Here is a 15818-nt window from a genome sequence, read left to right on the forward strand (position 1 = left end):
TATGAGGGAAGGATGAGTTACAGGATGTATGAGGGAAGGATGAGTTCCAGGGTGTATGAGGGAAGGATGAGTTACAGGATGTATGAGGGAAGGATGAGTTCCAGGGTGTATGAGGGAAGGATGAGTTTCAGGGTGTATAGGGAAGGATGAGTTTCAGGGTGTATGAGGGAAGGATGAGTTACAGGATATATGAGGGAAGGATGAGTTACAGGATGTATGAGGGAAGGATGAGTTACAGGATGTATGAGGGAAGGATGAGTTACAGGATGTATGAGGGAAGGATGAGTTCCAGGGTGTATGAGGGAAGGATGAGTTCTAGGGTGTATGAGGGAAGGATGAGTTCCAGGATGTATGAGGAAAGGATGAGTTTCAGGGTGTATGAGGAAAGGATGAGTTCCAGGGTGTATGAGGAAAGGATGAGTTCCAGGGTGTATGAGGAATGGATGAGTTCCAGGGTGTATGAGGGAAGGATGAGTTCCAGAGAGTTTGAGGGAACGGTGAGTTCCAGAGTGTATGAGGGAAGGATGAGTTCCAGGGTGTATGAGGAAAGGATGAGTTCCAGGGTGTATGAGGAATGGATGAGTTCCAGGGTGTATGAGGGAAGGATGAGTTCCAGAGAGTTTGAGGGAACTGTGAGTTCCAGAGTGTATGAGGGAAGGATGAGTTCCAGAGAGTTTGAGGGAAGGATGAGTTCCAGAGTTTTTGAGGGAAGGATGAGTTCCAAAGAGTTTGAGGGAAGGATGAGTTCCAGAGAATTTGAGGGAAGGATGAGTTCCAGAGAGTTTGAGGGAAGGATGAGTTCCAGAGAGTTTGAGGGAAGGATGAGTTCCAGAGAGTTTGAGGGAAGGATGAGTTCCAGAGAGTTTGAGGGAACGGTGAGTTCCAGAGTGTATGAGGGAAGGATGAGTTCCAGAGGGTTTGAGGGAAGGATGAGTTCCAGAGGGTTTGAGGGAAGGGTTAGACTTTCAAGGTATATGAGAGCTTCAGGGTGCATGAGGGAACGGGAAGAGTTTTAGGATGTATGTGGTGGCGGTGAGAATTTCATGGTGTATGTGGGAAGGGTGAAAGTATAAGGGTGCATGTGATGAATAGAAAATTAAAGCATCCATTTGGAGATAAAAGAGAAATTTATAGCCTCATCAAAAGAAGAAAGGTTAACCTTATTAACCAATACTTTCATTTTTAAAAGAGAGGTAAAAAGAGGCAATTAAGAAGGCTAAACGCACCTATGAAATTAAGGTTGCTAATGAATCAAACACAAATCCAAAAGGGTTCTTTCATTTGAATAGGACAAAGGTCAAGGAAAAAGTATTTCCGGTGAGATCTTGGGCTGGCCAGATGACTGAAAATGGTTATTTCTTGTCAGTCTTTACGCTATAAGACATAAGTAATTTACTATCACGAGGGACATGGTTATCAAACAAGTAGATAAACTGAAACTAAACAAGTCCACGGGACCCGACGAATTCTCGAGAGTACTTAAAGGGTGCAAGAGGGAACTTAGTCAATTGCTAACTAGTGTTAAATGAAGATGTCATTAAAACCTTCTTGTTTCATTGTTATACTGTCAGATTTAATCTTCTTGCAACGCTTTCTTTTATGAAACTATCAGAGCCACACGAGTCAATCAGAGCTTCCAATTTGTGCCCATTTGCTTCACTTCAGTAACAGCATGTGAGAGAGACTGAGGAAATGAGGCTGTAAATGCTAGCTCAGTCGAGTTATAGTGTTGCAGTGGCACTTGTTGTCGTTGACCAGCAGCCTTTAGGTAAGTATACTTTATGATATTATTGCAGATAGGATCACTTGGTTGCCACCTGTTTATGATATGAGATGGTCCAAGACAAATTTTGAAAGTATAGGCAGTAGCTACACTATGATCATCATGATTCACTTTTTCCTTTGTTTAGGCTGTAAGTCTAGCGTGTTGCACTTTAAAATATGTTGGCAGATAAACAATGAGGTCATGTCATTGATGGATACATCACGGATTAATGATTCACTATAATATTCTGCTGCAACTGCTTTCACTTCAGTCTTTACTGAGTAATTCCATCAGGAACTCGTGGTCATATTGCGGAGTTTTAACCAGGAGATGATTAGCAAAGATTTCATAGAGAGTTTTTAAGTACATACTCAGTGTAGATATTGCGTTTGTATATGTTTGCAGTCCTTATTAAATTCATACATATTATGTGATATACTGATCACTAAGGCTCTGGATTCATCAAGGACATCGTTTCTGCACTCGAAGTCTGTGAAGGTGGGACACCAATCCTTCCCTTTTGGCTGCTGAAGGTGAGCCAAGAGCTACATCTAGATGTGCCGGACTCATTAGCTTCTCCATGATGTGGGTTATCCTGTATCAAACTGTTATGAACTGAAGCAGCGGGCTGCTACTTCCCAAGCATTGTTGAACTCAATATCTGAAATAGTGCGAAAACAAACGTGGTAATAACTGAGAAGGAAACAACATCGCTAAACAAACCATACAGCGGGTGGGGTTTGAACCCGCGGTCGGAGAGTCTCAAAACTCCAGACCGTCGCGTTAGAGTTTTTGAGACTGACCGCGGGTTCAAACCCCACCCGTGGTAGGGTTTGTTTGCAATCGTGTCATTACGATTTCGTGAGTCATCGCTAAATAACATTATGCACGTTAACGTACCCAGTCTCTCTACCCTAAGAAAGAAAACACTTATATACATGGCTATGACTGACGAGTCCTGTGCTATCCTGATCAAAACATTAGTCAAAAAGAAGTATGCAGTGTGTAAGACTGCAATAAAAACTCAATGGATTAATACGAAAGGAGTACAGGAGTAATTTTTGTTAATCATAAAGATGAAATATTCCGTGAATCCTCAGTAACTATAAAAGATTAAAAGGCCAAGGTTTGCGAGGTGGATCTTGTATTGAGGTGGTGGTGGAGAAAGTAGTGGTGGAAATGGTGGGGAAAGTGTGGTGAAACTGGGGAGAGAAAGATAGGACTAGAGTAAGGCATAGTGTGGACACTCAGAGGGAGGAGGAAGAAAGAGAAGGAGGGGCCAGAACCTGGGGCAGAAATGGTCGATTTTGAATGCAAGGAAAAGGAGATGGTAGTACTAAATGACAGGAGATAAACCTTAACAGCCATTAATGATTAAAATTGATCCAAGGAGGTTTAAGGTAGTGGAGAAGATAAGGGAGGAAGAGGAGGAGGAGGCAGATTTTAAACAAAGGAAGTTGTGGATAGGGGGTCCAGGAGCTAGATGTAAAAGTTATGGGTTCAATGAAATGTAGGGATATTTGAGGAAGAAATTTTTTTGGATCGAAGAAAATCGAAGGTCTTATCAAGAGTGGATAGAACCAGGAGCTAGGTGTTGACTCTCGATCCAAGGTGTCGTGAGGTGACATCGCGAGGTGACGTCAGCAACATGGTGACGTCAGCAGACGTCGTGAGGTGACTCCGGCAACATCGTGGGTGACGTCGTGAAGTCGGGCAGCATCGTGACGTCAACGGAGTGATGCGTGAAGCATAGTGACGTCAAGTGGCTTGGAACATCGGGCTTGGTAACCCACGTGGCGTCCTCCACGCCCCACGTGGCTTGCTCCACGTGGCTTCGTCTACACGTGGCTTCGTGATCCACGTGACTTCGCTTTTGTTATAACCTAACTTTATTTGACTTCTTAACTAATTATCCTACATATATATCATGCTACATAAATATCTCGAGATATTTAAAGTAATCAAGAGAATAAATCGCAGTTAAACTACAGCTGAAGTTCCACAAGAATTACAAAAACATAAATAATGGGAGAAGTGAATCAACATAAACTCAGATAATATTCATTATATTTATTCCATGAACTATATCACGGTAGGAAAGATCAGTATTTCCTGTTAACCTGGCAGATAACAGCTTTCAATTTAACTGTGCCGGCTTTCCCTCTATGGTGCTTTATCTTGTTATTCATTACACAGTGTAGTCTATCACAGGTTGTCTGTGTACGATTTGCAGTGCATTTCAGGTCATGATTATAATTATAATCATGGTGGAGCGCTAAACCCGTAGGATTAGACAGCGCATGTGGGTTGGGGGGGGTGGAAGGTATTCAGGCTCAATTCAGGCAACTGGAGCCCAGATCCAAGTCCCTAGATCAAGAGCCCCTCACCAGCATCAAGGGACACCTCCCTTGAGGGGTTCAAGTCATGAAAGATTTTAGTAAGTACAAGAATATCATGAGCATAACTAATGGTGATTATTCTTGATGTTTCCGATATCTATTTTAACAGGATATTAATATATTTATTAAACTGCCTAGAATTATAGTAATAAACTGCTGTGAGACGTGGCAGGTTTTATTTATGAGTCTGCGTATATAATTTTACTCTTGTAGTTGTGAATTAAACGACCAAATATTTTTGCTAGTGGCGACAACGGAGAATCCAAATAAACAGTAGTTCACCAACGTCTGTTTTAGCTTCTTCATAAAATAACTTCTCTATTTACAGCGTGGAAAGAATTTTTAATATTGAGATGAGTCGCTTATTTGTGTGTTTAGTCCCCCGCGTTCAGTTAATGTTCCCAAACATTTTGGGTTACCTTTGTCATAGGTGAACCAAATGATGTTGAATGATATAATTTCTTAAATAATTTGATAGGAACTTCTTATGTATCATCCTCTTTAATTTTCTATTCAGGAACTAGTTACCGAGATGAGTCGAAATATATCATCTTGGTTTGAACTGGATACATCTACAGCAATGTTCTGCAACAATATTCTGACTAATCAACAGTGTGACTCGTATATTCTGACACCTGGCTACTGGGTGCACGACTCGGTAATCTAATGTTATCGTCAGTGATACTGTCCATCCCAGCAGCGGCCGTCTCCCTCACGGTAAGTACAGTATCTAGTTTACATTCAGTAAGCTGTATAGGGAATCACATTTATCATGATGTCTGTTTAACATAAATTTGAATAGATTTCGTCTATCTGTGGACGAAATGTGGAGTAGTAACATGTTGCAGCTATGCACCAATTCATAATTACCTCACTTGCTTTGTATAGAACATTAGTGTGTGTACCTTGTTTACTCATTATTCAAATTATTTGATTCATACACTTCCATGCTCTGGTCAAAGTAGTATACTGAGTTCACTAACATTTTCTTCAGTTATCTCCTTTAAGTTAAACAATTTTTTTTCTCTTGCAACACCAAGAATACCTTGACTAAAATTCAGCATTTGGGGAGACCTAAGGCTCTTATAAACTTTCCCTATTTATCAAGCCCTTGATTTAGTAAGGTTTCTGAGTTTGATGTCAACATAATATATGTGCTATAAAACATGGAAATTTTCGTATTTTTCGATTCATTTGACTCATTAATATAAAAAAGGTGTATTGAAGCTTCAGTACAAGATCATTATTAAAATCCTGGACAATCTCAAGTTATATCAGTTGAAGATATATTTCATAAACTCAGTCTTTTTCACTTAAATAATTTTTTTTTTGTATTCAATCTTTCGCCAGATATGATAACATTGGCTATGCATGCATTAGCTGTTATTATAGTTGAATGGTCAGACATAAGATTATCAATTGTGTCAGAGTAATGCATATGTATGACAGTTTAAAATCTATGCACCAATCAAGAGTTCCTCTGTATATGTGAGATGGCTGATTTTTAAGAACATAAGAATATAAGAAAGAAGGAACAATGCAGCAGGCCTACTGGCCATTCGAAGCAGGTCCATGTCAACCCCTGGCTTAGACCAATGACCCACCTAGTAAGGTCACTTCCACTTAAGGAAGGAGCAAGGCATCAAACCTAGTAGCACAAGCTAGTCAGGTCCAATCACACCCACCCACACCCAATCATATATTTATTTAACCTGTTTTTAAAACTACACAACGTTCCCGCTTAGTAGCAGTTATCACATCATCATAGACTTCTAAAAGTGATATTAACTTTTTCACTGGCATTTGTGGTGGGGTCCCCCAAGCATTTGTGTCTGGCACTTAAATAACCAATTAACACAGTACGTTTAGCATTAATGAAATTAAGAAGATCTGAATGGTGGAAGAGAAGGAGGGTAGGTCAACCTGGAAGGTATTCCGGGGATCAATGCCCCTGCGGCCCGGTCCATGACCATGTTCATAAGGATTTTGTGTATTAAGTTTGGAGATTCCAGTTTTTGCCTTAATGACAAGATATTGGAAAATACCAAGCTTAACAGAGAGAACAGGAACATGTGGTAGCCATTCTTTGTTATGTTATTTGCGGTATTTCTTGAAAAGAAATGTCAGCGACCTCTGCCACATTCTTGTGAAGGTCACAACATCATTTTCTCAGGGTTGCGATGTTTTAACTGATTTTTCTTATCTTCACTATTATTTTGTATAATATTACTGTTGTTAGCTATTGTGTGTCTTGTTTTAGTTTTCGAACCTCTAATACAATTTATCAGCCTGTCAATACTCACTACCTTTTTTTTTTTTTTAATTATTACGTTTTTCAGGGTTTTCGGTATTTCTTCAAGAGAAATATCATTGCTTTTTTATTGTACATGTTCAGTTACATTTCCTGAACGTCTCATCATCTTCACTGCTAAATTTATCATCAGTGTAGCTTAATTTAACTCATCTTCTTTATTCCCAATCCAGTCACTTTCTTTTCCATTCTCATCAGGGAAGTTTTTTTTTTTCAGAATAGTTTGCATATGCTATAAATTTTTTATCCAAGAGTCACTCGTGTCATCAATCTCTGTTTCACTGTCATCAACACAACTATCCTCCAAAGTCTGTTTCTAGATTTTTCCACTTAGACTCACTCTTTCAGCACTTCCTGGCTGACCTCTGCCGCTGTTGCTGAAATCTTGCGTTGTCTGAGAGAGGCAGCCTCTATCTCAAGGTGTTAAACCAGATCATCACTCGCTTCCAGGGGCAGAGCCTTAAAATCTTACCTGAAGGACCCACACCCACAGGTGGCTGCAGCCACCCCCGGATAAGCTGCCGTCTTTGACTGTTAGAGTGCATCGCTGACTGGGTTAGATACATATCGCCTCTGCTTCGGCTTTTGTTGCTACACTGTGCGCTCTCTGAGAAATGGCGTCTGTTGCAGCAAGGTACCGTACCCTGACAACTTCTTGCCAGCAAATGGCGCATCTTTCATGCACCCGATCACCTTTTATCAGTTCTTTTTTTTTCACAGATTCTAACTTGGGTTCATCAACACAGATAAATGCACTTTCCTTGAAAGTAACTGTACTGGCACTGTGTCTATGTTTCTGACACTTGTAACATCTTCGTTTAGGCTGATGGTAGTTACTCCGTGCACGCTGTACTCATTTGGGGAATTTAATGCGTTAGATGACTTTGTTTCTCTAATCCAGTAGGCTGAGACAGTTTCCTTTCCTGTGACCCCTCTAGGGAGGCTCCTTGATGCTGGTGAGGGGCTCTTGATCTAGGGAATTGGATCTGTGCTCCGGTTCCCTGAATTAAGTCTGAATACTTTCCATCTACCCCCCCCCATGCGCTGCATAATCCTACGGGTTTAGCGCTCCCCATGATTATAATATATAATCCTTTCCCGTGAGTTATTTACCTTTGTTCAGTTCATTTTTTTTCTAGTACCGCATGATCTTAGTATGCATTAAGTCCAAAGATAATCATGATAATCCTACTGTCGAAAGCAGGCAGTCGGAGGATTTTCCATGGCAATTCCTGCGATTTACTTGCTAATAAGAGTATCCAGTAATGCCTCATCACTGTTAAATAGCACATAACTTTGCTGGTTTCATGCAAAACGGAAATCAGTGCCTGGGGTGCGCTACTGCCGCTGTACTAGCCGCTCATATTTTTTGACAGTCTCATTGCGACTGGGAAAATCCACCCTGGCACGATATTGTCTCCCTTTTTGATGTGAGTTTTCTTTTTCCCTGGTGCGGCTGTTTTCACATACACTTCAATCTTCTAGATCATCTCTGCCGCTACATTCAGGTTACTTTATTATTTAAGATTTAACTGTTTACCAGAATTCAACAGTCCGATCTTGTGTCGTACTGAGAGTGAACCAACCTGACAGTTTTTGGAGTTGTCAAGTACGAGATTAGATTAATTTACTTTAAACTAGTATTTTAGCTCCAACTTTGTAGCATTCAACACACCATAAGGAGCACTGCAACGTGCCTGCTGGCCCATGCGGGGCAGGTCCATGTCAACCCCCGGCTTAGACCAATGGCCTACCCAGTCAGGTCACCTCCACTTAAGGAAGGAGAACGGCTTCTGACCAAGTAGCACCAGCTAGTCAGGTCCAACTCACACCCACCCACACCCACTATGTATTTATCTAACCTATTTTTAATACTACACAACGTCTTAGCTTCTATAACGGTACTCAGGAGTTTGTTCCACTCATCCACAACTCTATTACCAAACCAGTGCTTTCCTATATCCTTCCTGAATCTAAATGTACTTGAAAGAGAATGAGAACAAATGCTCAATCACTGCACCAACAATAACTCTGCACTTGAAAAATGAGAACAAGTGCTCATTCACTGCACCAACAATAGCTGTGCACTTGAAAAATGAGAACAAGTGCTCATTCACTGCACCAACAATAGCTCTGCACTTTAAAAATGAGAACAAGTGCTCATTCACTGCACCAACAATAGCTCTGCACTTTAAAAATGAGAACAAGTGCTCATTCACTACACCAACAATAGCTCTGCACTTTAAAAATGAGAACAAGTGCTCATTCACTGCACCAACAATAGCTCTGCACTTTAAAAATGAGAACAAGTGCTCATTCACTGCACTAACAATAACTGTGCACTTGAAAAAGGAGAACAAGTGCTCATTCAGTGTACGAATAAAAAAGAACAGGTATTTTCAACTTTTTAACCCTTAAAATGTCCAAACAAATTTACGTTCACATGTGTAGTGCTCCAAAAGTAGATATACATTTTTTTTTACATATTCTCAAATATAACAAAAAAAAAGAAACAGATCAAAGCTTTTTTTTACACGTTTTAAAATGTAAAAAAATCTTTACTGGAGTTACTTTTCCTGACGGGAACATTATGGTCTCTTAGTGGTGAAAACTGAAGTCCTCCACATCACTGCATGTTTGAGATCAGTCAGGACAAGGGTACCCTCAGGCGCCCTCAGATCATAAACCTAATGTTATCCCTTAGGATAAACTCGTATGGCCAAACAGGCGGTTCTTGATGGGTATACACAGGGATAAAAAAAAAATCATAAGCATTAGTCACATAACAGTAGAGAACCACCAGGATACACAGACAGACGCACATAGTTTCACACACACACACACACACACACACACACACACACACACACACACACACACACACACACACACACACACACACACACACACACACACATATGATAAAGCTCATGGTTCTGGGAGAGTGACCCAGTAGCTACCAGTGAAGAGGCGGGGCCAGGAGCTATGAATCGACCCCTGTAACCACAACTAGGTGAGTATAACTATGTGAGTTTACAGGAGGAGCAATGAATCGACCCCTGCAGCCACAATTAGATGAGTACACATACACTCCACTCTTAAGGGAAAGGAAATGTAAGAAGGAAAGGAGAAGGTCGCAGATTATCCATGTCCTTCGGGAAGTTGAAGGGATGACAGCTGATGAGATAATGACAGAGGATGAAAGTTGAGACTCATGACAATACTGACGTATTAAGGGGCTGAGAGTTGGGAAGCACACAACTGGTCAAACTGACCCTTACATCAAAAATGGCATGACATCATATCTTGAGACGGAAAGCACTGTCGTGGCAGATGGATAGACATCAGGAGTTGCTCGATTATGACAGAACCCTGAAAGACAGGGAAGGAAGGAATAAAATATCCGAAAACTTTACGAAGCATTACTTTTATGATTTTTTTTTGTTATATATATTCAGATAGGAACAAGATAAAGTTGTGGAAATCTTTGGCTAGTTGTCTCTGTTCGACTGACTATTTCATCAGGTCATTATGATATGCAGATAGGTTCCAGACTAGTCATTCAAGGAATGAATATCCTCAGATGGGAGTGATGCTCTTGAGAAGGGTACAACTAGAATACAGCTGTGGTAAAAAAAAAAAAAACTGTCTCATACTGGCTCTGGTGGCCTGGTGGTTAACGCTCTCGCTTCACACGGCGAGGGCCTGGGTTCGATTCCCAGCCAGAGTAGAAACATTGGACGTGTTTCTTTCCACCTGTTGTCTATGTTCCCCATCAGTAAAATGGGTACCTGGGTGTTAGTCGACTGGTGTGGGTCGCATCCTGGGACACTGACCTAAGGAGGCCTGGTCACAGACCGGGCCGCGGGGGCGTTGACCCCCGGAACTCTCTCCAGGTAAACTCCAGGTACTAAACAGACCACCACCCATCTCTCCGGTGCTGAAGGCCCAGATGAAATGACTGACCCACGCACGCCGGGTCCTGGCGAGAGAAAAGCCGTCTTGCTTGGTTTCCTATTCTGTCCACAAGCCGTAGATGAGAAGGGAGGCAGGCAATCCAAGAAAATGGAGCATACTCAAGGTGTGAGTACACTTTTTCTTCTTACGGAGTTTTTCAGCCTTAGCAGTCGTTTATATATGAGATGCACCTTTGTGCATCAAGCTTCCTGCCTACCTTGCTGATAAGATTTACCACGTAGATGTACCTGAGAGCAACTAGCATTTTCCCTCTTTTACCTCTTCCAGAAAGTGATTGTCATGATGCAGTTATCTGCACAGATAGAGGATTCTAAGATGAGATAAAGAAAGTAACCGAAGTATATATTTCATAGCAACCGATCAAGCCAGTGATCCTTGGGGATCACTGGCACTAGTGTCAAGTAGATTCTGTCCCATCCAGAATAAGTCTCAAAGATATACCTTGATGGTAATCATTAAGAAGTGATGCAGAGTCAGACTCCATGTGCTTGCGGATTTGTCAAGAGCCCCAGGGGCCATACTGTGTCGTGAGCACCAGCAAGGTCCAGTGCTATTACGCAGCTGATCTTAGATTCATCCACTGACTGGTGCCACATAGTGGACAAGTTCAACAGATCAGCAGCAGAACTACTTTTTCTGAAGCCATATTGACGGTGATATAGAAACAAGTGGCATACAAAAGATACTGTTGTTTGATATGAGATAATTGTCTCAAGAATTTTTGCCCGTAATTGACAGGAGTGACTTTCCGCTCTGCTCTTTTTTTGCGAACTGGGACTTTATTTGTTTCTTTGCAAAGAGAAGACCATCTGCACTATGCTACACAGTGTTGATAGGTGAGTTAGAGGTGATGCTAGCTGATCTGCACATCTATTCGACAATATGGATTTAAGGAGATGTATTTTATCCTGCCGTCTTGTCACCGCTGACAACTCTGACAGTTCTTGCGGCTAGCAAAAGAAATTCCTTAAGTTGGTCAGGGACGTGCAACTTGGCATCAAAGTGTTCAGCAAATAAGTCATCTCTTCTTAATTCTAGTAGAAATAGTCCCATCCTGTCCATATAGAGGAGGGATATAATCAGGTGAATATCAATATCGGCTCTTGACCAAGGACCATCAAGGTTTGGAGCCCCGGCTTTCTGATGCCAAGCTTTCTTTGTGTCAGCCTTCTGCTTCTAAATGACCGAGTATTGGACTTTCTCCATTTGCTGATAGGCTTGTCTGTGGAGGATCCTGTTATAGGTAGTGGGATGCCTCTCTTCTCCAATCCTTGTATTTAGCAGCAGCGGCCTCTCGGCAACGATAGCCAAACCATGGTAAATCTAAAGGCTTCATTATAGAGTGCCACTTAGGGATATACCTGTCTTGGAGATTACAGGTATGTTTAATGAAGACTCTCACTTGGCTATCAACATCATCTTAGCAATCAGCATCACCTTGGTAATCAGCATCACCATTCCACGGCAGCAAGCTCCAAGAAAGGAATTGGCCAATTTCTTCTCTCCCATAGCTAGGTTGTGCATGACAAATCTTCATCTTGATCTGTTAGTATCTTCATTGTCGCAAAAGTAGCCTTATGATCATTGTAATCATGAATAAGTGCTAAAGGGTCACACAGTGACCTTGTGTTCAGATAAGCAAACATAACCAAGAGGATTGCAAGTGAGTGCGTTTTCAGATATGTCATTCGTTATTGGGTCAAGGGAGGAGTCAGAGCTATAGGTTAGAAAAAGTCTACAATGTTTTTTTATGCCAAATGCTGCAAGAAGTTAATCAGAATCACACTGTACAAGATGTTGATTCAGATTAGCTACAATTATATGTCGACATTTATCTTGAAGCAGAAGTCCACATTTTTCAAAAGGATGTTGATGGGGTGTGCTTTCTGTCACTAGATTATAGTCTGTGCAGTGTATAATCTAGTTCACATGTATAAAGGTTTATGCTTATGCTGCAGAACACCTTCTCCATCTTATTAGGGATAACATCAATGAATTGGGAATAATTTTAAAACACCACATGGCAACGCCTCCTCCCAGACCTCAACTATCCGGCGCATCTGTGATGTATACCTGGAGAGGGTTTCGGGGGTCAACGCCCCTGTGGCCCGGTCTGAGACCAGGCAATTCTAGCAAAAACTTCCAGAGTCCTGCCGTCCAAATATGTCTCAACAACGGCCATCATGTTGACGATAAGAATTTACAAAATAGCGCACGAGCTCACCAACCGTGATAATGAAGCACTTGATACTGGCAGACATGAAGGCAATAGACTGGCTCCTTATGTCAGTATTCAGCTTAACTACTTAGGTGAGTAAAGTAAATATTTACCCTTGAAGCAGGTAGAACACTGTGACAGCCACCGGAGCGTTGCTCTGTGATCTTGTAAGAGGCACGAAACCACCTTCTGAGCTGAGACAGGAATAGCTGAGATTAAATTTCTAAAGGACTAGTAATCCTGATCCCCCTCTCTCCTTTCCCATGTCCTTCCCACTCACTCTCTCTCTCTCTCTCTCTCTCTCTCTCTCTCTCTCTCTCTCTCTCTTAGGATTAGGCTACGTGTTCTTACCAACTGATCATTTGAAACTTCGTCCCAGCATTAACCCGCTCACACTCCCCTGAGTGTGTAGAGCTCTATTAAACTATTACTTGATAAAGCTCTACGTAGTTATAAATGATGTTCCAATAAAAGTTGTTCTGGAACGTGTGTGTTTTCCTCTGCAGTTATTTCATTCTGCTCTAGTTCTTAGCTTTTGTTCCTAGCTTGCTCTTGTTCCTAGCTTGCTCTTGTTCCTAGCTTGCTCTTGTTCCTAGCTTGCTCTTGCTGCTAGCTTGCTCTTGCTCCTAGCTTGCTCTTGTTCCTAGCTTGCTCTTTTTTCTTTTGTTCCTAGCTTTTGTTCCTAGCTTGCTCTTGTTCCTAATTTGCTCTTGTTCCTAACTTGCTTTTGTTCCTAGCTTGCTCTTGTTCCTAGCTTGCTCTTGTTCCTAGCTTGCTCTTGTTCCTAGCTTGCTCTTGTTCCTAGCTTGCTCTTGTTCCTAGCTTGCTCTTGTTCCTAGCTTGCTCTTGTTCCTAGCTTGCTCTTGTTCCTAGCTTGCTCTTGTTCCTAGCTTGCTCTTGTTCCTAGCTTGCTCTTGTTCCTAGCTTGCTCTTGTTCCTAGCTTGCTCTTGTCCCTAACTTGCTCTTGTCCCTAACTTGCTCTTGTTCCTAACTTGCTCTTGTTCCTAACTTGCTCTTGTTCCTAGCTTGCTCTTGTTCCTAGCTTGCTCTTGTTCCTAGCTTGCTCTTGTTCCTAACTTGCTCTTGTTCCTAGCTTGCTCTTGTTACTAGCTTGCTCTTGTTCCTAACTTGCTCTTGTTCCTAGCTTGCTCTTGTTCCTAGCTTGCTCTTGTTCCTAGCTTGCTCTTGTTCCTAGCTTGCTCTTGTTCCTAGCTTGCTCTTGTTCCTAGTTTGCTCTTGTTCCTAGCTTGCTTTTGTTCCTAGCTTGCTCTTGTTTCTTTTGTTCCTAGCTTTTGTTCCTAACTTGCTCTTGTTCCTAGCTTGCTCTTGTTCCTAACTTGCTCTTGTTCCTAGCTTGCTTTTGTTCCTAGCTTGCTCTTGTTCCTAGCTTGCTCTTGTTCCTAACTTGCTCTTGTTCCTAGCTTGCTCTTGTTTCTTTTGTTCCTAGCTTTTGTTCCTAGCTTGCTCTTGTTCCTAGTTTGCTCTTGTTCCTAGCTTGCTCTTTTTTCTTTTGTTCCTAGCTTGCTGTTGTTCCTAGCTTGCTCTTGTTCCTAGCTTGCTCTTGTTCCTAGCTTGCTCTTGTTCCTAGCTTGCTCTTGTTCCTAGCTTGCTATTGTTCCTAGCTTGCTATTGTTCCTAGCTTGCTCTTGTTTCTAGCTTGCTCTTGTTTCTAGCTTGCTCTTGTTTCTAGCTTGCCCTTGTTTCTAGCTTGCCCTTGTTTCTAGCTTGCCCTTGTTCCTAGCTTGCTCTTGTTCCTAGCTTGCTCTTGTTCCTAGCTTGCTCTTGTTCCTAGCTTGCTCTTGTTCCTAGCTTGCCCTTGTTCCTAGCTTGCTCTTGTTCCTAGCTTGCTCTTGTTCCTAGCTTGCTCTTGTTTCTTTTGTTCCTAGCTCTTGTTTCTAGCTTGCTCTTGTTCCTAGCTTGCTCTTGTTCCTAGTTTGCTCTTGTTCCTAGCTTGCTCTTGTTCTTAGCTTGCTCTTGTTCCTAGCTTGCTCTTGTTCCTTACTTGCTCTTGTTCCTAGCTTGCTCCTGTTCCTAGCTTGCTTCTGTTCCTAGCTTGCTCTTGTTCCTAGCTTGCTCTTGTTCCTAGCTGCTCTTGTTCCTTACTTGCTCTTGTTCCTAGCTTGCTCCTGTTCCTAGCTTGCTTCTGTTCCTAGCTTGCTCTTGTTCCTAGCTTGCTCTTGTTCCTAGCTTGCTCTTGTTCCTTACTTGCTCTTGTTCCTAGCTTGCTCCTGTTCCTAGCTTGCTCCTGTTCCTAGCTTGCTCCTGTTCCTAGCTTGCTCTTGTTCCTAGCTTGCTCTTGTTCCTAGCTTGCTCTTGTTCCTAGCTTGCTCTTGTTCCTAGCTTGCTCTTGTTCCTAGCTTAATCTTGTTCCTAGCTTGCTCTTGTTCCTAGCTTGCTCATGTTCCTAGCTTGCTCTTGTTCCTAGCTTGCTCTTGTTCCTAGCTCGCTCTTGTTCCTAGCTTGCTCTTGTTCCTAGCTTGCTCCTGCTGCTAGCTTGCTCTTGCTCCTAGCTTGCTCTTGTTCCTAGCTTGCTCTTTTTTCTTTTGTTCCTAGCTTTTGTTCCTAGCTTGCTCTTGTTCCTAATTTGCTCTTGTTCCTAACTTGCTTTTGTTCCTAGCTTGCTCTTGTTCCTAGCTTGCTCTTGTTCCTAGCTTGCTCTTGTTCCTAGCTTGCTCTTGTTCCTAGCTTGCTCTTGTTCCTAGCTTGCTCTTGTTCCTAGCTTGCTCTTGTTCCTAGCTTGCTCTTGTTCCTAGCTTGCTCTTGTTCCTAGCTTGCTCTTGTTCCTAGCTTGCTCTTGTTCCTAGCTTGCTCTTGTTCCTAGCTTGCTCTTGTCCCTAACTTGCTCTTGTTCCTAACTTGCTCTTGTTCCTAGCTTGCTCTTGTTCCTAGCTTGCTCTTGTTCCTAGCTTGCTCTTGTTCCTAGCTTGCTCTTGTTCCTAGCTTGCTCTTGTTACTAACTTGCTCTTGTTCCTAGCTTGCTCTTGTTCCTAGCTTGCTCTTGTTCCTAGCTTGCTCTTGTTCCTAGCTTGCTCTTGTTCCTAGCTTGCTCTTGTTCCTAGTTTGCTCTTGTTCCTAACTTGCTCTTGTTCCTAGCTTGCTCTTGTTTCTTTTGTTCCTAGCTTTTGTTCCTAGCTTGCTCTTGTTCC

The sequence above is a fragment of the Cherax quadricarinatus genome, chromosome 29, assembly GCF_038502225.1.
Source record: "Cherax quadricarinatus isolate ZL_2023a chromosome 29, ASM3850222v1, whole genome shotgun sequence".
Classification (NCBI taxonomy): domain Eukaryota; kingdom Metazoa; phylum Arthropoda; class Malacostraca; order Decapoda; family Parastacidae; genus Cherax; species Cherax quadricarinatus.